At 35.6% G+C, this 23,403-nt stretch overlaps 1 protein-coding gene and 1 long non-coding RNA gene across 13 annotated transcripts in view; one reads left to right on the plus strand and one right to left on the minus strand.

The window, feature by feature from the left end:
- MAGI2 (membrane associated guanylate kinase, WW and PDZ domain containing 2) overlaps nucleotides 1-23,403 on the plus strand; it is an 817,299-nt gene that overhangs the window by 700,682 nt on the left and 93,214 nt on the right. The window lies entirely within an intron of this gene.
- LOC308190253 lies at nucleotides 1,459-23,393 on the minus strand. The gene is made up of 2 exons (XR_013947031.1): nucleotides 5,915-23,393; nucleotides 1,459-5,761 (listed from the first exon to the last, which is right to left on the minus strand). It is a non-coding gene; the product is annotated as an uncharacterized lncRNA (long non-coding RNA).

Below are 23,403 nucleotides of genomic sequence, written 5' to 3' on the forward strand. Positions count from 1 at the left end.
GTGAGGCCTGTATCTCATGGCTTGCTCATCCCCAAATACAGACATTCTGTTGAACAGTACTGAGGGCTTGAAGAGATTAAATTATTAGGGTAATAGTGAAGATCTTTGTTTGGGGACTTACAGATATTTTCTATTATCCTATTAGTTCTTCTCTTTTAGATTCCTGAGTCATTGGTGGCATTTTTCCCTTCAGTTTCTCCCTAAAGCAACCCAGTCTTGGTTTTGTTGCTTTGCACAAATACTATATTTGCATTAATAGCAGTCTGCTCATACTTAGTTTGTTCATGAAGGTATGGTTCTTTCTGTTGCCTCTGACCAGAGATATTGTGAGATACAATGTCTTACAGCTCTCCTGCTTCTTACCTGCTTGTCTCCTCTCCAGACTGTTACTCCATCTGTACGTTTGCTCCTGATTTTTTCTCCTGTTTTTTAAGAGAGTTTTGATGTTTAGAGAGACTGAGGTCCATTTGATAATATCTGCATTTTTGGTCGTGCTGTGTTCTAAAATGGCACATGTATCTCTTGTTTGTGAGTTTAAGGGAAGTTTGATCCTGCAGAGGGAATGTGCATGTGAACCCGAAAGTGAACATCTTAACCATTCAAACTGACCCATGTGAATCTAGAAGTTAACCGCGTGCATCACTGGCAACTAGAAGCCAGTGATGTAACTTTCTAAACAACATGTTGCTAAAATATCCTATTTTAATTTTCTGTTTCTAATTCATCACCCCATTTTGCCTTGCAATCCCTCTACAAGATGCTCTGCTGTTCCTGGATACTTCGTCTTTAAAACTGATGGAAAACAAAGGTTCATGGCTGACCTTTTTTCTTTTCATCTCACAATTATATTATTTCATATGACATCACAAATTCAACAGTTTCCTCAGCATGAGCTCTGTGTAAAGGTATCCTTCTCATGTCGGGTTTGGAGTGTGATTCATTTCTTTGCTCGTTTTTATTGCTGTTCTTAGCTAGTAATGTCAAATACTTTATGATCAAAAATATGATGAGTCATGCTACATTGTCCACTTCATTGACTTTGTTATTAGATGTCATATTGCTCTTCTTTCCCCCAGCTTTGGCCACTTGTCCCTTCCGACCTTCCCTACATAGAAATTGAAATTTTGTGCAGAGTAATTTCATAACAGCCTTGTGAGAGGGGCATTTTTCTTTCCTATGTTAATTCCAGAAATTAAATTTTTGAAAGAACTTTAGAAAATACTGTTACCATTCAAGAAATACTGCTGTTATATTAACATAACATGACATAGAAACATTGCTTTCACTTCCAGCTTTGTTTTTACAAGGCATGTCTCATCTTACAGAGTATCATATTTTTAGCTGTAAGAACATGTACGTTCCTAATAACCAACAGATTATTTACATACTTTTTGTCCTACACATCAAGATTGTTTTATACTTTGGAATAATTTGAAATATTTTTAAGCATCTTGTTGCAATTATCTGGTATTCAATCTGGTTTAATAAATATTTTACGTTATAGCAGGTAAACTAAAAAATAGTTACATAGAGCCTAGGTTATGAAGGAAATCAAACTAAATCTTGTTAGTGAGAGAAATGGTAACATCTCAGTAGCACAGAGAAAGATAAATCTGAACAGAGGGAGTCATGGATAGAGAACAGCTACCGTAAAATTTGCTCTAATGAGACTTTCACATATTTTCTTTTATAGTTTTGATTAGCAGTGAAACAGTGTGCATTTGCTTACATATTTCTGAAAAAAAAAAAAAGATATCAGTAACAGTTAGTAGCTATTACACTGTATTAATGGAAATAGTATTAATTGCACTGCATTTCAAAGTCGTAGTGTTATAGTTTTGCTGCTTCTTATTAATGTTTGTGCACTGTGTGGTACATTTGTGGATAATTTTGCAAACCATTAGATAAATCTTTTTGGCATATATTGCACAGGAGGTTTTTAATGACTATTAGTAAGCATTTTGTTTCAAAAGTACTTTTATTATCAGTTGTACTGTTTTCTAATGTAGGCTTGTATGGTCTGTACTAAATTTGAACAGTGCTTCCATTAAAACTTATGGGGACGCTTATCCTAGGAATGTGTGTGCCTAACTCTTGTTGACATTAACAGAGGTTAGTTTGCACACTGATAGGAGTAACAGGTCCTTTTAGAAAATCTCATAGCAAAAAGAATACAAGTTTATAGACATAGATTCTCATCATAGCATTTCATAAATAGCTAACTACCATTGCTCCAATGGCTATTTTGCCATGAAGTCCTTGTGCACAAGATGCCCACAGCTACAATACACATCACCATCATTAGGTCACACTTCATCATTAGGTCTACACAGAGACTTGCCGTGCATCTTGGCTTTGAGCAGAGCTTCAGGAACTATGCCTTCAGAACAGGCAACTACTCTCTACTGGGGAGCACAGAGCACATTTGTGTCTGGTAGCTGCAGCCTACTTTACTGCTAGAACACAACAGCTCTATTGGCAGCATTGCAAACTGATTTCAGTCTTATTGATATTAGTGAATAAATAAATATTAATTGAAAAACAATTTGTTTGAGAAAAAAAAGAGGTTTTGGCTTGACTACACTGGAATCTGGCCATGCCAGAGAAGATTTTCTTCTGTTCTTGCAAGCAGTATTATAAGAAAACTAATGAGTTTGTATGGGTCTTGGTGAAAAATGGCATATTTTGTAGTCAAATACCTCCTAAGCATGGTACATGGGAGAATCAACTGAAATACTGGTGCATGAAGAAACTCATTTTTCCTAATTGCCCATAGTCTAGGCTCTGAGTGATCCTAGACTTCTTCAGAGGAGATCTGGGAGATCTCAGTCTAAGGAGGAAAAACTACAGAGCTTGACTCTAAATACTACCATACAACATATGCTTGTGTACTGAGGCATGTCTAAAATTTAGTCTAAATGTGTTGAACAATGTTTCTGTCGGTTCAGTATAATGTAATGTCCTATTAAATGACATTTGTTGGGTTTCCAAATCTGTTGTCAAAGTACATTGTGTAGACATTGTATTTTATAGTAATAAAGTAAGCTAATACACTATGAAACAAGTGAGTACATTATCTATTGTGCTACAGACATGAGACACAGCACTGGGAAGATGGGAAGGTGTGATTTTCAGGCACTACCTAAACAATTTACATGAGCCACAAAACTCTCTTGGCTTCTACAATTTGCCTGTCATCAAGTGAAACTGCAGAAACAAATTAGTCTTCTAGATGAGATGTTTTTTTCCCTGAGCAATTCTTTAAGCTATTTTATTTTATGTTATTGAAAGGCTTTAATATGGCTACACTTGCCCTTATGAGTACTGCTCAACTTCTTTATTTTTTACAAGCCAAGAGCATACATTTGTTAAATACAACACTGCCCTTCTCAGAAAGCCTTTGGGTGACTCATAATTCAAACACAGTCAAAAACAACACCAGGATACATACTCCTTTGCTGTGTCACCTTCAGATTACAATATAAGAATGACATGGAAGCCAAAGCTGTCAGGCACAAACTCTCAAAGTTGACTCCCAGGTGTGTCAAAACATATTTCTAAAGAAAACAAATTACTTTCCAAAGCCAGATTTGTCATAACTTGGAACAGTATTTCAGTGTATAAGAAACATACTGTGCAGTTTTCTCATTTGGTAAATGAGAAAAATCTTGACTTTTATTTATTTTGTACCTTTTATTACCATGAGCTAAAAGAAGATAAGCTTTCTTTGTGCACATTCATAAGATCACCTTATTTTTAGTTAATGTTTCAGTTAGATGTAAATTATATTTAATAGGCATTTTAGGATTTTTTTTAACTAACTTAAGCAATTTTTATTGCATTTCATATGTTCTAGGCAGTGAAGAACTTCTAAAGATTCAGCCATAATTAGAAAAAAGATTCTATATGGAAGAAAAAAGCATAAATTCAAAACCTTTTTATGAGAAAATACTTTAATGGTCTTTAAATTAATTTTATCAATTAATTTCCATTTCCAAAATGAGTTGTTTTGTTCCACAACAGAAAGTTTGCTAATATATCAAAAATAGAAATTATGAATACAGTAGTAAGAATAATAGCAATAATAATAATACATTTTTTTCTGAAAGAGTAAAAATATAATAATATATTAACCCCTCCATGGTTTTGTAAACATCATAGGGAAGGTTTGCTGAGTATGAGAAATTTCATAGTAGTATATGCATATTTTTTAATACCTTATATATTTGCCAATACCAAATCAACATTTTTTTTTCTATCCATATGAAATTATTTCTGTATTTTAAACTATTTGTTCTCAGTAAATTTAATTATTTTAGGCATCAAGGGCCAAGTAGTACCTCTCTACCCCAGTAAAATACTACTGTATCTCTGAAGTAGCTTAGAAGATATCTTAATGTTCTCTAATGAAAAAAAAAAAAGAATGACCAGTGGAAAAAAAAGTAGAAAAAAAAAATTGTAAATGTGATCCTAGTTGCATAGTGTGCAGTCAGCTGCTCTTTTGCATAGCTCTTAAGCCTGTAATGTTAGCATGTAATGTTCTCAACGATAAATATCAGGAATCACTAAAAGAAGATGGGAAGATACTGGCAGATAAATTCTACTGTGTATCCAAGATGAAGGACAGTTACAACAATGGCAGGCCCTAGAACGATCCAGACAGAGTCTGGGGAAAAGTCCATGGGGCTTTGATCTGTGGCCAGTGAGAACCAACAGATCTGGCAGAGTACAAAACGGTCATCTCCATCCAATTTCAGCCCTTCTTTCCATGTTTTACCTTAGTCTTCTGCCTCTACATTTATTTGAACGTCTGCTTGTCATTCTGGTTACATTTTCCTTCATTTCAGTAATTTTGAGAAGCGGTTATTCTTGAATGTCAGCCCACTGTTTGAACTTAGCTTTGCTTTGAGCATGAAGTTGGACTTGATGAACTCCGTCTTGTCTTGTCCCTTGTCATCTATACATTTCTATTATTTTATGATTGGCCATGTTTCTCAAGATTGGGGGCCCAAGCTGCTGAAGGAGAGGGTATCTGATTAAACATAGCAAGTCACTATCTTGATAATTTTTAACTTCTTCCACAGTACTTCTCAGAGATAAAGAGAAATAATCTTGTCTTATTATTATACCGTATTAAATGTTTACACCATACCAATATGTGTGTGTGCGTGTGTACGTATATATATGTGGAAGTTCCAAAAAGATCTATGCAAGCAGAAATAATAAGGACATAAGGCCAGATGTCAAGCGTCACTGAGATTATAGACATGGCAAATTATTCTCACACTGTCATTATCCATCCTTCCCAAGAAATCACAGTGGTTTAAAGGGATGGCTGTAAGATGGGAACAACTAGGTAATCTGATCCAGCTAACATTCACTTCTTGACCATCAGTTATAAAAATTATTTCCACTAAAGTCAAACTTAATTAAGCAAGAGGTTGACCTTGTAACATGTTCACTGTACAGCACAGTCTCACATTTATCAAGCTCTTTACTGTTTTAAAAGAAAAAACAACAATATGCAGTTCCAGTCAGAATGGCCCTTTTTAAACAGTCATAATAAGTTGTTGTGAAATGTACATTTTCACAGGTTCTTAAAGCCAAAGGGACTGAAATTGTTTTACATTCTACATGTTTCGGACTTTCTTCCCAGACTTCTCTTACAACATATACGGCCACAGCCATTGTTAGCAGGGACCCTGTGTAGATGGCTACAGAGCATTCTTCCGCATCTGAGCCAGGCAGCCAGCAGGACACCCTGTATGAGGAAGAGAACAGACACCTCTATGGGGCCATTTAGCTAGTATAAGCATCTGAAAATAGCTGAAATGAATATCCTATCCATTCCTGTTGAGTATTAAAGTTTTTAAAAACTCACATACCAAAGTTTTGTATTTATATTTCTACTTACATTTGATGAGATGAATCACACCTTAACTGCAAAAAGGTTAGTTCTAGCCTACATTTGTCAAAATAACTCCCCCTGTAGTAAGTGGTGGAAAATAAGCACCTGAAGAGGATCACTTATATAATTTTATTTAGTCATTGCTTAAGATGCTGGTTCTCTGAAGATGCCCATCATGTTCCACTAATTACAGAGGAATCTGGCTGATGAGCTCAGGTTAGCTGACCAGTCATCCAGCCAAAGATACATGATTTGTGTCTGCCTATTCACAAGAGGTATGCAGAGAAAAACTGAGGGTATTTCAAATATATATATATATATAATCACAAAATTGGAACTTGTCTCATGCACTATAGTTGAACCTGGAATCCCTTTTATGCTGCCGTAGATAGTAATCTGAGTTTCTTTATAAAAGGATAGTTATTAACATGATCTTGCAGAAAATAGATTATTTCCAATTAAATATATGTTCACTTCTTTAATGACATTACAAGTTTGATTATAATATGTAATTGTTTTTATATAAATGAAGTTTTGTAAGGCTTTACATGTAACACACCATCCCTTAGTTAAAAATTGAAAGAAGTAAAATTATTATGGCTTACACTGAATTGAAAAATTGGTTAACTGTTTCATATTTTAATGTAATTCTAAATAGGAAATCAGTAAGGGAATATATTTTTAATGAGATTCCTCCAGGAGAAGTTCTTAGCTTTTGCCCATGTAACATTTTTTATGATGATCCTGTAGAAAACATAAAATCAGTACTAGTAAAGTTTGCAGATAGCAGGGAGATTGGTCATTGTCATTAGACAGATGACATTACTGATATAAAAAACAGTGCAGAATACTTAATTAATAAAACATAAGCAAACCTAAAGTATTTTTATGCAGCTAATGTAAATTCCTGAAACAGAGCAAAGAATGCAGTCAAAATTTGCCAGTGTTTTTGAATCATTACAGATAATCAGCGGAGCACAACATTACAGTGAAAAAGTCAAATGCAGTGCAATTTCTTAAAATCTAACTTGCTTATTTGTTTTTCTCAGTAAGATACAATTGGTAAACTATTTTGTTGGATTTATTATAAATTGTAAAAAAATCAATGAGACTCTATTCCAGGTCATTTTTTCCTGCTTTTTAAATCCATATTTATTTCTCTATCTTCTATCTTCCACATTTACTTCAAAGTTACGTGATACTTCCACATGCCATGTAAAGGTCAAGCCTCTTTTAGGAGCCATGTACTTAACTAGAGTTTCTAATATTGTTAGTAATGACCTGAACTTCAGGATTTCTTTAGGATTTTCTATACAATTATTTACTAGCAAAAGTACTGGCTAATTCAATTGTCCATGTGCAAGGTAGATGGGAAGGTGTTTCCTTAATACCCAGGTCCTATAATATGTTTCATTTCCTGTGCCGACAACTAAGCATGTCATTTCAGAATGTATTTTCCTTGAGCTCTCCTGAAAGCATTTGTTCATGTGTAGAAATGGGAGAAGAAAAAAAAAAAAAAAGTTCCAAAATAGAGCTGAAAGTGTAGAAACCAGACAATGAAGAATTACGAATTCAGAAAAGATTTTTTAGGTCGTGTAAATTGTTCTCTAAGGAGTCATGTTCTCAGATGATCTTTTTTTTTAACCTGATGTGAAGTACAACCCTGACCTAAAACACTTTGGGTACCAGAGCATGTGAGCTATGAAAGGGCTTAAAAGACATTTACAGTTAACATTGTCTGTTTGGACTAGATGATCTTTAAAGGTCCCTTCCAACGGAACTATTCTATTCTATTCCATTCCATTCTATTCTATTCTATTCTATTCTATTCTATTCTATTCTATTCTATTCTATTCTATTCTATTCTATTCTATTCTATTCTATTCTATTCTATTCTATTCTATTCTATTCTATTCTATTCTATTCTATTCTATTTATTTAAATCAGCTACGTCTGTATTTTCCAGGTAGTAGAGTAGCAGTGTGATGGACAGTAACTATTAGATTTCTTCCAAATGTGTACATTACCTTCCTTCTTCTGAGGAATACCTGGGTAATGCCCAGTACCTGGTTCTCCTGCAGTGAAGGAAGATCACTCATCCCCAAGGTCCTCCTCATGGAGAGACATTTCCAGTTACTGTGAGATCTAACCAAATGGAAGAGGGCTCTTGTCAAAGAGATGGAGATCTGCAGCCTAATCCAGGAACCTGCTGAAAGGAGCAGGGAGCAGACACATAGGCCTAAGATGAAAATGTGGGGGGGGGAGCAGAAGGGAATGTACAGAGCTTGTTGTAACTCAGGAAATCATTGATTTGACTGGAAACAAGGATCTGTAACTTAAGGACACACGTAATATGCCCTAGCCACAAAGAAGTTTAACAGTGTCCTGGGTTGCATTGTACTGAGTGTAGCCAACAGGTCAAAGGAGTTGATCCTTCCCTTCTTCTCAGCACTGGTGGGGAGCACTGTGTCCAGTTCTGGGATCCCCAGTACAAGAGAAACATGGACATACTAGAAAGAGTCCAACAAATGGCCATGAAGGTGATGAAGGGACTGGAGTACCCCCCCTATGAGGAAAGGCTGAGAGAGTTTGGACTGTTCAGCCTGGAGAAGAAGAGACTCGGGGGGATCTCATCTATTTGTAGAAATAACTGACGGGAGGGGACAAAAAGGATGGCTCCATGGCCTTTCAGTGGTGACCAGTGGCAGGAGGCAACGGGCACAAACAGAAACACAAACTGTGCTACCTGAACATCAGGAAACACTGTTATCCTCTGATGGTGACCAAGCTGTTGCGCAGGTTGTCCAGAGAGCCTTTGGACTCTCCCTCCCTGGAGATCTTCAAAAGCCACCAGGACATGATCCTTGGTAACCCACTCTAGGTGTTCATGCTGGAGCAGGGGGCTTGTGCTGGATGACATGCAGAGGTCCCTTCCAACCTCAGCCAGTCTCTGATTCTGTAATAATTTTACATTTTCTCTATTTGAAAAGTTAAATATTTAAATTATATTATAATAAAGACTGGTGTTTGTTTGGTTTAGGGGAGTTGGTTTGTTTTGGTTTGGTTTGTTTTGGTTTTGGTTTGTTTTGGTTTTAGTATAGTATACCATATACCATATACCATATATTATATACTAGTATTAGTATGTATATATATGTGAAAGCCTTTGGAGCTGCCTGTAAGAGGAAGTCTAGGCAGATGATCTGGCTTAACTCTTTGGCTAGCCTGGTATTCCATGTTGGGTGGGAAGTAAGAACCAAATCAAAATGAGCTACATTGCCACAAAATAAAAAGTAATTTATTCAACAACATCCCAAGGTGGCACATTCTGTGTGTTGCAAACCAAAGGCTTTGCATACTGGACTTAAGTGCTGATGACGCTTCTCACCGTGAGCATTAACTCCAACATCATTTCTGTGGCTGTTTGAGTTAGTAATGAAAAAACAGAATTATACAAAATTCTAGGGAGTTCGGAGATTTTTTTACAAAAACTGAAAGTATTATTACATCAGTTTTACAGTTTAGGGTTATGAAATACATAGAAAATATTCATCATTGTAATTATGAAGTCATAAAAAGAACCCCAAATGGAAATATCCTGCTACCCATTCTCCAGAACTTTCTTTTTGCTATTTTAATCTGCAAAGGTTATATATGGAAATATATACTGATGTCAAAGAATAGTAAAAATAAAAAACAGATAATGGTGTTTTAGATGGTGTTTTAGAATGCAATATAATACCTAAGAAAACATTCAATTATGGAATTTTGTATTGAAAATAATCTTTTCATCTAAATCTGATAAATTTAGGAAAGAAAAATAGTGCCTCTGGAACTTTGCAAGTGGAGGATTAAATCTAGCCTCTAGATAGCATTCACCAATTCTGAAGTATTCACAGACTTTTTTTCTGAGCTCTTATATTGTCAGTAGGGAAACAAAGAAGTGTGGTATATACAAGATATATACTTTTGTGACTAGATTAGAATACATCTATTGCAGAGTGCTGGTGTAGAACTTGCAGTTCAGTTCCCTTTCTAACTCACTCATACTAGCAAAAGGATGAATATACATTCAGTAACTATGTTTGTAAACAGAGGTACACACTTCTTTCATTAATATGTGATAGCTACTTGCACACTTTTTTTGTTTTGTTGTTGGTTGTTTTTGTTGCTTTGTGTTTTGTTGTTATTTTTTTAAGTTCTCCTCAACAGTAAATAATCTTTACTGGTCTAAAGGGAATTACTGATGTTCCTCATATCTCCCATGTAGGATCTTTCTTCATACAGCAGATTACTTACACAACTTTCAAAATAATCTTCATGGGAAAAAACATTCAATGGAGAATCTGATTTTGATTCTGTGTGTATTTTGTATTTTTTAATATTTTGACATTGCAGCAAATTTAATTTTATTAAATTCAAATATATAAATATAAGTATAAATATAGTTGCATATATACTTTCGTTGAAAGTGGAATGGAATTAGAATAGGTTTCCCCTAGCCTATGAAATATAATTAACACATCTCCTACTATGACTGGTTCTGAAACCTTCTAAAAATTTTCACCAAAATGAGCATCCAGTGAGAAAGAGATTAAGTCTGCAATTGCCAATTGCCTGATAGATCAAAAATCTACTCAGGTTATGAGATAAAATAAAAATTGTCTCACTGCTTATAGTAAGTCAAATTAATTTAGAGTTCAGATTATCAGGACTATCTAATATTAAGTTCAAACACATTACGTTTTCTCCATAATCCTTTGCACTCCTTGTCCAAAGGTGACTCCAGTAGAAATCAGAGTTTAAGCCACATTGGCCTTTTTGCGGTAGTCTCTTAAATCATCTTGTTGGAGCCATTTTGTCTATCATAAACAATATTAAGCAGGTCAGGTATACAATCTCTTCTGCAATACAGAGATTTGTTATGTAGAGCAGCTATGAACCTTCATGTCCTTCATCCCTGAGAAGTGACGCAATCACTCTTCTTGGATGCATCTACATATTTAATGTAGAATTTAACTAGAAATTTAACACCTCAGATCTGTTGTGGTTTTTTTTTTTTTTTTAATTCCAATCGAATGTTTAATATATTCTACAAATGCAGGTGCTTTTCACAAAAATGGCTTTAGTAAATTCACCAATTAAAACTCCCTTTGTCAGAGGAGCACTAACAAGCTCTAATTTAAAACAACCTTTTCCTTGAAGAAAAGAGTCTTCCTCTTCCCCTGAAGTACACCATTTGCTATTGATGCCCATGACATGAATTATTCTGTTGAAATTAGCTTATAAGAGTTTTTTAAAAAGAGTTAAAAAAAAAAAAAGCCAGGGACATAATCACCCACAAACTATGCCTGTTCTGGCTGATTGGACTCATACACCAGCAAAATGGTAATGTGACTCGGTGAAGTGCATACAGATTAGCTTTAGTGTCTTTTTAATTACCTGTTATTTGGGAAACCTCAGAGAAAAAATAGATAACATCCTATCTGATGACCAGCATTGGTTAATTGTGCTATTCATCCAGATTCCTTCAGCTAATTATGGTCTTCAAGCATAAGCTCATAGTTTTTGCTAAGTGATCATATAGGCAAAATGTGAGTATACTGGGAAAGAACGAGATGTAGTACAGATCCAAAGAATCCAAGTTTGCTTTCTTATACAATAAGTTATGATGCTAAGAAAGGAAGGACATACATGCAGGGTACCATAACAAGTCTTTCTAAAAATTGTAATTTTTAAGACTAGGCCAGCTGCAAGGTCCACAAGGTGCTTCACGGTCGTCAGCACCATAATCTTCTCTATTTAACTTGTCATGTTTATGCGCTGTTCCAATTTTCTTAGTATTGAGGGGTTATTTCCATTATGTTAGACATGTTGTCTAAATCCCAACTGTCTGAAATCAATTTAGTGTCCTCTGAGGGACAGAGCGCTGTCACAATGAAAAAAAAAAAAATTACCTGCTCATAATTTTTCTTGCGTTTCCTTGTGATGCATTCATTACTTAGCACTTCCCAACTATCTCGTCAGGATCCATTATCAGCATCATTTTTTAATGTTCTGTTCATTAACTTTTTTAAGTACTGCACAGGACTAAATGTGACCAGCACACAATCTAAATATCGTAAAATTCACATCAGTACAGGTCCACTCATTAGATTTAAGGACACAGCCCTTCTTTATATTAATTGCTTGTCTCTGAACCTTCAGGAATTCAGAAAAATGTGACTTTTTCATCCTTTTTTTTTTTTTTTTTGCAAGCTATGTTATCTTGATCAATTTATCATGCTTTATACTGTTTAGTGTTCTGTACTGCAGTAGTATCATGGCCATCAATCATAATTTCTGTCTCTTCAATTTTTCTTTCAGGCTCCTATGGTCTTATACTAAAGCTTCTGAACTTCATGCCATTTCACCATTATAATTTCAATCACTGCAAAACTTTTACAAAATTCAGCTTTGTTCCTCTTAATAAGTAAATCAAATACTGAGAATTACCTCCTGACTGTGTGGACATGAAAGGAAAGAGGTTTATCTCTAGTAGGGATGTATCGAAGTGGACAATACCAAATCTTCAGCAGCTCTAAGCCAAGTGAATTCAATCAGGGAAGCGAGAGTTTAGAAATTAAGTTTTCTTTTTGCAGTTTTCTTACTCATTTAGACAAATACTTGCACACTGTGCTTATACTAACAACCCTAGCTAAATATTCCACCTTCCTACACTAAATGATATTCCTTCATAACTAAGACTCAACCATGTAAAAGCTTATTTTGTGATTAGTTTTCTTTCTGCTGTCTTTCACAGTCTCCCACTGTCTGCCAACCTTTCTGTTGTACCTGAATCCTTGTAACCATGAATGAACTGGTCTATCAAGCTGGTGTGAAGGAGCAGGAAAGTGTAAAGGAATTATTACTTTGAATCAAGTCTGGATATGAAGAATAAAATAAGCATGCTATTGCTTATTCCAGTTTCCACCACTGTGGCCAAGCAGCATGATTACCTTTTCATTATGTTGCCATCAAGTGTTTATCATTCTGCCATGCGGTCTGAAAATGAGTCAATTACAGTCAACACACCTGAGCTCCTGACACTTCCCTTTGTCACACAAAAGATTTCAAAGGCAAGCCAATAAAATTCAGAATTGCACTGACAGCTTAATCCATATTAAACACAAAATTCTGAAGTTACTACAGTGTAATTTAATAATGATAGAAAGGCAGTCAGGTGAAAGTAACAGGCTCTCTCAGAGGCTGTAATTTAACTTATCTGTTCCTTTGTGATGAACTCTTATCCAGTGCTTCCAAACCTCAAAGAATTCAGGACTGAAACTGGGCTCAGTTCTGAGCTCACTAGCAGACATCCAGGACCAGCTGGGATGCACTGTGCTGTGAAAAGATCTCCACTGGAATGGCAGAGTGGGTGAGAAACTCAAAACTGTCAAGGATGAGAACCAAAGTTCTGATGTCTGTCATAGATTCTGTCATATCAACAGTTCCAGCACAGATTTCTGAGTAACAAAAGGTATGGTACCCTTAGTACTAGGGTGCAGTAACACCTATGCTACTAAACCTGTAGCTGTGTATCTAAGCTCCTGTTCCTAGACTTTGTATTCACAGACAACATCAAAATTTAGGTGTCTTCATGTCAGTGTCTAAACACAAGAGAATACCACAAAGCTGCACCAGTAGTTCAGACTGATATCCAGACATCAGGAAAAAAAATTTTACTGCAAGGGTAGTCAAACACTCAAACAGACTTTTTAGAGAAGTGGTTGATGCCACATGCCTGTCAGTGCTCAGGAGGCATTCGGATGATGCCCTCAATAATATACTTTAACTTTTGGTTAGCCCTGAAGAGGTCAGGCAGTTGGACTACATGATCTTTGAAGATCCCTTCCAACGGAACTATTCTATTCTATTCTATTCTGTTCTGTTCTGTTCTGTTCTGTTCTGTTCCGTTCCATTCCGTTCCATTCCGTTCCATTCCATTCCATTCCATTCCATTCCATTCCATTCCATTCTAAATTTGGTGCAGGCACGTGTCTGTGTCCACTGATGGTTAACGGGGGCTTCAGTAGACTGCATAAATATGGGCATCCAATGAAATTTGAGATGCCCTAGGGTATTCCATCTAACCTCCCACCTATAGGTCCTCTATCACAGCTGGCAATGCCACAAGGTTGCATACTGCAACCCAAAATACACTAGGTTGTGATGTAACTGAGATGACATCTGGATAACTCTTCGGTACAGTTACCAGAGTCTAGACAGTTTTACAGTTCTATGTGAGATTGCCACCTCTGTTTGGTTAGCTGAAACCTTTCTAGGCTGGGTTCTTTGCTGTCCAACCTCAGCTGCACAGTTCATCACTAATTCCTTTGTGCTTGCTATCTGTCTTCCGTTAGGGTGGAGTATCACATTGCAAGGTCTCTCATTTAGAAATAGTCATGGAGACCAAGGACATTTCCCTATATTTAGTTTTACTCTCTTATTATAAGGATTTTTTTCTGATCATTATTTCAGAATCAGTTGTGTGTTTTTTTTTAAATCAGGATCAGGACATGGAGACAGAAGTCCTAGGAGCAAAGAACAAAGTGTGGAAGTTTGGGAACAGAGTTCCAAGGATCAGGGTAGTTGGGAGAAAACATGGATTCAGTGAATGAATTAAGAAGAGGAGGAACTGGTAGTATAGATGTCAACACTAAATAACTTGTGACTCCTTTTCATCCAAGTCTTAATGTGAAGCTCACATACAAGAAAATGAATGGCTTTAATATTTAATTGCTGTACTTTTGTCTCCCACAATTGCCGAAGACTGTTTGTGCGTGCATTTTCAGGAAAAGAACTTTAGGACAATGTGTACAAACACCTCATGCTCCATCTGCATTTTAATAGAAAATATTGGGAACATGCCTTGATACTCATCAAAGTGACATGCCATAATGTAAACTGAGGTTTCTCTAATGTGCTTAGAAAGTGTAAAAGCCTAAATTGGTGAAGATTTTAATCACACAAAAGAGCAGAAGTGCTGGCATAGTTAGGCAGAGTTTCTGACTGTCAAGAGAGCTCTGTGAAAATGCAGTGCAGTATTCCTGAAAAGTTAGTTTTGCAACTTAAATTAGCTTTCAGTAAAGTCAGGCTGAGATGTCAGTCATGTTCTTAGCAAGTACAGGGTCTTTAGTGGAATGGCAAAACTCACAGGCCAATCTAGAAGCAACAGTCATGAGCTGTCAGGACTCAGAGATGCAATTTATGTCCTTAATTATCTCGCTGATCGAGTGTGTGTGACATATACCAATCATTTCACCTTCCTGTGTCTGATCTGCTCAGGGATAGTTGCTTGCCACAATGTGTTTGCCCAAGAAGGGGCACTACTTGCATCGTTAGCTCATGCAGTGCTAGAACGGTACAGAAGAGACCGTAATGCCTAGCCTGGCTGGAAACATGAACTAGCAACAAAGATTTTGGCAGCAGTCATTGGAGTACACACCTTAGCAAAACTAGAGATTTTTCAGGGACAATTTCCTTCTGCCAAGCAAAAGGTTCTTTTTCTTGTATGTACAGAAGAATGCCCTTGACCTTTTCAAGATGTCAACAGAGTTTACAACCTGTGCGCAAACTGCTAAGATCTTTCTCCAGTCTTCAGGTGTTAGTACCAACGAATGCAGACTTCAGCTAATTGGGTTAGTATTTACATAAAGCATGTTATTATACACTTCAGTCAGGAAATTAAGAGTTCATCCAGTTCTATTTGTAGTTGCAAACCACAAACCAGCATATGGACTGAACGATTTGAACTTTTAGTAGGATCTTCTCTAATAAAAGGCAAGAGACAGGTTTTCCTCTGTTCTTAAGTTATCTTTTTCCATTCCAGGTCAAGTTGTCCCAGTAAAATCTGTTTCGAATTTTACTGTAGCTGCATTTTCTCTATTTTGAGACATGGCTGTCCTTAGATAATATTGTATGCTATCAACAAGGAAATAAAATTGTAACTGTGTAACGCTGTTCTGATAAAAGCTGCCAAAAAAAAAAAATACTTAAAAGTATTTAATACTTAAAAGTAATACTTAAAAGATATTCTGTAAGTGCTTAGTACCAAACTTTGTCTGTGGAAAGTAATCAGTTCTTGTTAACCACATAAAAAAGTGTTTGTTCCAAAAATATACTTCTTATTTCAAGAAATTGCTATAAATTTTTATTATTTTTCCTCTAGTACACTTAAGCATCAAAAGCTGTCACTGAGTGTTGCATTTGTTTCTGCACTATTTTAACTATGATCCAGAAATTCTCTGCTTCACATCCAGATTAATCTGAAGGAGACGATATGTAGTCTGTTGGTTTTTTTTTTAGTTTTAGAAATTATGTTAAATCTCTGACTCATAAGCAATTCACAGAGCAGCAGAAGCCGAGCAAAATAAATAGCTGTATGTCCATTAGAATGTAAATTAACTCATTACTATGCCAGCTTCTGACCTTTTCTGATGGCTGTATTCTAGCTAACAAAAACACTTTGCTATTCATGAAAGCAAAAATGTAAAGGTAGCGTGAGATTCTCTAGTGTATTTTAGAGGAAATTCTCATAGATGCAGGTGACCACTGAGGGCCAGAGCTTGAACAGCAAGTACTTCTACTATTCATGACTTTGAATAGCTCTCCTTTTTCTAATTATTTATGAAGAACTGAATAATATTGAAAAATTGTTGCTTGAGAAGTGTAGGTCAGTGAAACTTCATGAACTGCATAATAAGTGTTCCATATGTGTAAAAAGATTAATATTGATTTAGTATCTGATCTCACAGTCAATTACGTTTTCATATCAGTTCTATAGACTTCAGTGAGATGAGATCAGGTTTAATTTCCCAAAGGTGGAAGTCTGAAAGGATAAAATACAAAAGTGGACTCACGATGCCTACAAGTTATGTGGAGAAGAGATGAGCCACTGAAGGTGCTACCCTGATGAGGTCAAAAGACCCAGCTGACCTTCCTTGAACTATGCTTGCTCTTTTCCTACACCCTTGATAGATTTTCTTTGGGTAGAAAATGTATTCATTCTTATGAGTTACTTTCACAGGTGTAATAGGTTGAAGAGAATGAAAAACAATGCTGATTTGGACTGGAGCACTATTTCTGTTAGTGCTGTCTCACTTGGGTTGATATCAGGAGCAATGGATTTGTAGAGCACAAAGCGCAATGCAACCAAATGCAAATGTTGAGGATCATTTTCTATCATTGTGAATCTCTTTCAGGCAAAGCTAATTAATAACTTCTGAGCATCTGTAAATAGGTCTAAAGAAGACAAGCATACTTCTCGTACTTTTATTAATCTAAACCCGCATTCAGTATAACTAATGGCTGTGACCAGCCTTTGTCTCAGTGCAGCACAGTGCTACATCAGTTTCTTGCCGTGCTGCCACTGTGTAGCCTACTGCAGAGGAAGCTAGCTGTAGTCAAAAGACACTGGGTTTAATCGTATACAGCACTGTGGGTCCAGCGAAGCCTCATTCATATCACCCCAATGTGGGCTTTTTGACCCTTTGCATCGGGGGTCATCCCAACCAAAGACCAAATGGATCCTCCACAGCATGGCACCGTCAAGCTGAAGTACGGCTGACAACAGGACTAGCTAACTGTGCTTGAAGCTCCCAGTCTTCTAACACCTACTCTTTATTTCAAGGTAAATCATTTTTCTGTTGTTGCCCAAGTAAGAGCTAGATACTTAAACCTGTTTGAAAAAGACAAGCCTTTGAAAAAATATGATGTGGTAATGATTTATTTTATCAGAAACTGAATTACCAATTGCCATTCGCTACACACCATATGATATTTTAAATATGACATGACCATTTCAAACTTTTTATTACCTGCTTGTGTTCATAAGTATTATTTGCATTTATTTCAAATCATTGTTTCCTTTTAGGTTTTGATTACTACAGTGTATAAATTAATTGAATATAGTTGTTCTCCTTGATCATGTTTGTTTTCCCGAAAAGGGGAAAATATTTGAGAATAATTGCGTTAATGTTATGTCTTTGTTTTATGTTCACAAGAAACCCATTTTCTCTCCCATGGAGAGAATATTTTGAAAATATTCTCCCATGGAGAATATTTTGTGTCTAAATGAGTTAGCCCAACTGTAGCCTGAGTTCTGTGCATCTAATCCACACATATCTAGCACAGATCAACAAAATGTAAATATACAGAAGGAAGTTTCAAATGTCACATGAATGGTAAGAAGTGGTTCCTTGTATCCTGCTAACAGTGTATACCATGAGCCTGAACTCTCAGAGAAATTGTACACTCCCACAGCCATTTGAAATAAATGAGTACTTGACACCTCTGGAATTAAGGCCCAGGGTAGCCAACTGATAGACCTCTCAGAGGTCCCAGTAAAAGAAAGGAAAAGCATGGAAAAAATCTACAGTGATAATAAATTTGTACATTAACTTTTCTAGAATGGAAAATTTTTGCTGAAGTGTTGTCACGTGGACTTTGATAAGATGCCTATGGAGTCAGTTAATGCTCTGGGAGTGCTTATCAGCCATCTGTTCATTGACTTCAAAACATCTACGTGAGAAAGGTCTGTGCAGTGCTTGGGACAGCTTGGCTCAGGAAGCCATATGCAGCAAGGTTTTTATAACACACACACAAAAGAAAAAAGAAAAAAGAAATAAAACTACAAGAAGCCCAGTGAAATCTAATGGGCAAAACTCTTGTTGTATCATCAGTGAGACTAGTGATGTGGAGGGAAGATGACGTGCTCTGAATATTGTTTTGGATGAAAAGGTCTTATTTTTGACTTTGTTGAATTCCTCTCAGCAGCACTGCCACACTCTGTCACTGCAGAAATCAAGATGTTCCCAGGTTTTAGTTTAATTGCGCATACATGTCTTGCCACAGGTACGAACACTGTTAAAGGTCCTGTGTTTAGGTGACATACACGTTGTTTACCTGTGACTTTACAAGAGCTTCCAGGAATCAATACAAAATAGTGAGGAAACTGAGGCTGGAAAAGAATGGAGATGAATATTTAGGAAAAAAAAATCTAATAACTAATAGACTAATAACCATAGGCTGGTTTAGTACTGTTGACATTAAGGAATATGCCAAATCTAGTATTTTTACTATGGGGGGAGAGAGAGAAAGGGAGAGAGAGAGAGTTATGATTCTATCTTGAAATGTTTGATAAGCTGCTTTTAGCAAACCAAACTTTGTGATAAAAAATACTGGCTGAAATGTAAGGCATGTAAAATCCGTAATCACCTTTCATGTCGAAAGCGTACCTAAATTTGTATATAAGAAACAGAAACGAGTGTGAAATGATTTGTTATTTGTTATAGAACAGCTTGCTTCATCAAAAAGAAATACAAAATACAATAGACTGAAGTCAGAATTTGTCTTGATCTGGGAAAAAAATATAGTTTTTTTTTCAAAATGCATTATAATCCAACTTGTGTTTTCTGTTGGTGGTGTTTCTTAGTAAAGTTAAAACATAGACAATGTCACAGCTCTGATTCCCAGGAAAGCTCATTTTGATAGGTGGTAAATATAATAAAAAACAATGTCAAAAATATTTTTACACACTGCTTTACAAGAAAATGTGGTTCTGATTTTTAAAAATTGCATGATTGTTACTGTATCTTAACTTATTTATTTAAAATTAAACCATTACTATTTCTGTTAAGATGCTGGCCACCAGCTGCTGTACCTTAGTATAGTTTAAGTGGCCAACATTTAAAAATAAATCATTACTTTCTGAAAATTACTTTCTAACTTTGGGGAACTATCTGAGGTTACATATTTTATCTTCACATGGTTACACATTACATTACATTATACTGAGTGGTGACCATAGTATTTTCCTACTAGAATCTGCCTGAGTGAGTGGTGGTGGTTGCTCTTTGACAGAAGCCAGTAACGCTGCTCTTCATTCTGAAACTAATTCAGACCTGTGCTGCTGCCTTTAGCAGGGGTGTAAATAAAGATTTATTTCAAAAGAATAGATAGAAATTGGGACTTTTCAGAAAGTGAGCCACTGTTTACACAGGGAAGATTTTATGAGAAGGGATGGCTATCAGGCACGTGAGTGAGCAGAAAACTACTAATGGAAAGAATCAACTGCATGAAGTATTTTCCAGTGGATCTAAGTTGGCTTTTATTATTGAAATTTTAAAGTACATGAGTATGTATATGTGCGTTTATGTGTGTGTGTATATATATACATAATATTCTCAGCTATTCAGGCTGTTATAGAAGACATCACAAGAAGCTGGACAGTAGAGAGTTGGGACTTTGGGAGAGGAGTAGAAGTTTGGTAATGGGGTAAGGAGGTTGTAAGAGCTTATCAAGTATGCATGTGTATTTAGACACAAGTTGATGAGAATGTCAAGCAGTATGAGTACTGTATTAATACTCAACAGAAATTAAAAGCTGTACTCTCTGGAGAACAAATTTCAGTCCTGCCTTTAAATCAGTAATGGATTGCTGCCCGTCTGCCAGGTGTTGTCCCACTGCCTTTTGTTGACAGGCAGGGTTCCACTGTCTTTTGTGGACATATCTCACAGCAAGAAATGAACCAAGGGAAAAAACAATATTGAGGTCAAACTAAGTGAAAGCCCACTGCTTCTCACTGCCAGCTGTAGATGTAGCTGCAGAAGGTTGAGTATAGATTAAATACATGTAATTAAGATATGTTCTTCAGATAAGCTGCTGAGCCTTAGGTTTCTACATGTATAGGACTCAGTCCAGTAGTTCTGTAGAATAATATTAAAATGTGAAAGGTTGAAGGTAGCATGCAGACCCCAAATAAAAGTGCATTTTTGTTTTTATTCTCTTCCACATTAAGTTTCTGTTACAATGTACTACACATGCATTATACTCTTGAGTTGTTGAATTTGCAGCAATGCCTACATATATTTAAACAATTATAATTCTGGACATGTATGGTTCACATGAATGATCCATAATCAGTCTCATGTTGAATAACTGATAACGTGATACTTTGTTTATATTAGGAAAAAAATATGCAGTTCATCTGAGGAGACATGCAAATGAGGCAAAACTGAAAATATCATTAAATACATGTAAGACTACAATAGCATTCACTTTATGGAACTAAATCTTGGTCCGTTTAGTCTAGTACCTAGTCGGTGGCATAAGTGAAGAGACTGTCTCATCTTACATGGGGCCTTGGTCTAATATCTGAATTTATATCTGAAGAATGAGTTTTAATATCATTTCCAAGGTATGTTATCTTTAGAGATTTTAGCCTTCCAATGTGCATTTATACCTAAATGGATATCCAATGCCTTTTTAAAATTTTGCTTTGAATCTTCTTTCTCTATCCTGGGCATCCTATACCCATTTGTTTTGTTAATATAATTTCATGCTGTGTGAATAAATACTGCTTTTTATTTGTTTTGAGTGTAGATGTTGTCAATTGTATGTTGCAGTCTGTGCCCCTAGTCTTCAGGCTAATATGTTGGAGTTGTCCTTGTTTGAGTGAATACTAGATTTCTTTTAATTGATTTAAAAAAAAAAAACACTTTGCATGATGTGTATGTCATTATCTGATTCATAAATAATTATTATATTTTTACTTCATAGTAAACGTTTCTGATAAGTCCAGCAAAACATATTTTTAGGTAGAGACAGTAAATAAACAGGAAAAAGAAAATGTATTTCAATTTGACCTGGAGTAACATTTGCTGACAGTAAGTTATGGGAAGTGCACCAATACCAGTGGGAATGGAGTGTTGCCTCTACCAATATTTCCCCAAAACCAAATCAGTGTAGTAAACTGATTTGAGATACCTTTTGGGAAACATCCTTGCAAGTTTCAAGTCCTATTTTTAGTTTTCAGAGGAAAAATATTTTTTAACTTTCAGTGTTATTAGCCATACAGAACAATAACAAGAAAAGGTAAGAAAAAGGTAGTTGATTTTCTACCATCCAAAAAGATATTAAGCGAGTTTCTACTACAGAATCTGGATGTGATACACAAGCTAGATCTATATCAGGTACCTCTTATCTCAGCTTGAACTTGCAGATGGAAAGAAATCTGTTTAGTCTTTAATAGAGCAGTTTTTATCCAGACATGGCAGTCAGTAAACATAAATTTTTCCAGAATTACTTTTCACAATATACTTTTTGCTTAAAAGCACTATCAGTTGTTATAAAACAGCCACTGGTTGTCTGCAAAATACTCAAGTGCTTTTTTGCTCTAAGATTTTTTACAGCCTAAATGAACTGGACATCACGGCAGAAAAAAAAATTACCTCATTATCACAGAATTCTAGGAACCTTAAATAGTATGTACAAATAAAATTCCCATTGTGATTTATCTGTGGAAAGATACTTTCCCTAGTGTCCTTGTGCTTTTAATTATTTTCCTAGACTCACCTTGGAAAAAGAAATAATGAAATCAACTTCATTACTTTTATATTAATATTACAGCTTAATTCATTTTTCAAATGAAAGAGCAGCTTTCCTCTTAGAAGCGTCTATTTAAGTTCCATTTCTGTTTTCGACAAAACAAAAGAAATCTTTGTCATTAGCTTTTAATCTTAGGAAGGTTCACAAGATTTTATCTACTAATAAAGAAAGAATGAGAATGATTTATTTTTTTTTAAGAAAGTTATGCTGAAAACATGATTTTTTGAACATGAGCCAACATCCTTTTTATGTTTGCTTTTATTTAATAATTTGTATATTTAACTTTCTGAACTTTGCATAAGGTATGAATAGTGTTTACAATGAGTGCTTCATATTATCTCCTTTTTAAAAAACGGCAGTTCTAAAGCTTGAAATATCTGAAAATTGCAACAGTTGAAAGTCATGAAAGTCACCAAGGCAGTGATTAAAGTTATCAGTCAGTCCTATTTCCCAGTGGAGTAAACTAAACTAGTTGCTTAGAATAGATAGACGTCTGACCACTTGCTAACTGTAACAAAAGAGAATGGTATCAAAAACAAGCAACCCTCCCAAGACTTTGCTACCTTGTCTAGACTGATGAAACAATTCTTTTTCTCCAGGCATTTCTTATAATAATAATAATAATAATAATAATAATAAAAAATCTCTTTTTATTATTAGGTTTTGTTAAGAGGATGTTCTGAATTGCTTCTCCTTAAAGGTGTGATTGCATTTGACACATCAGAATCAGGTCATTTGGTGTCTTATCCAATGTTCACCAAGGCAATTGGAAGTCCTTCTGTTTCATTCTTTTAATTTCAGCCTAATTCCATGCTGTTTGTAAATTATGGCAATGATCTCAATGGTTCCACATGCATACATATATATATGCATATATATATGTTTGCATATATTTTTCTTAGAACTTATCCCCTGTGGACTGTGATTTCATCCCTTGTGTGTACAGAATTTTCTAATATGTCAATATTATTGGCACACCTGAATGAGAATGGGAGCATAGACGCCACTGAGCCTCCACTATTTATGCACCAGAAAAATCTGCTAACATTATTTTCTGTTTATTTCAG

Source organism: Anser brachyrhynchus (assembly GCF_964034855.1).
Source record: "Anser brachyrhynchus genome assembly, chromosome: 1".
Lineage (NCBI taxonomy): Eukaryota > Metazoa > Chordata > Aves > Anseriformes > Anatidae > Anser > Anser brachyrhynchus.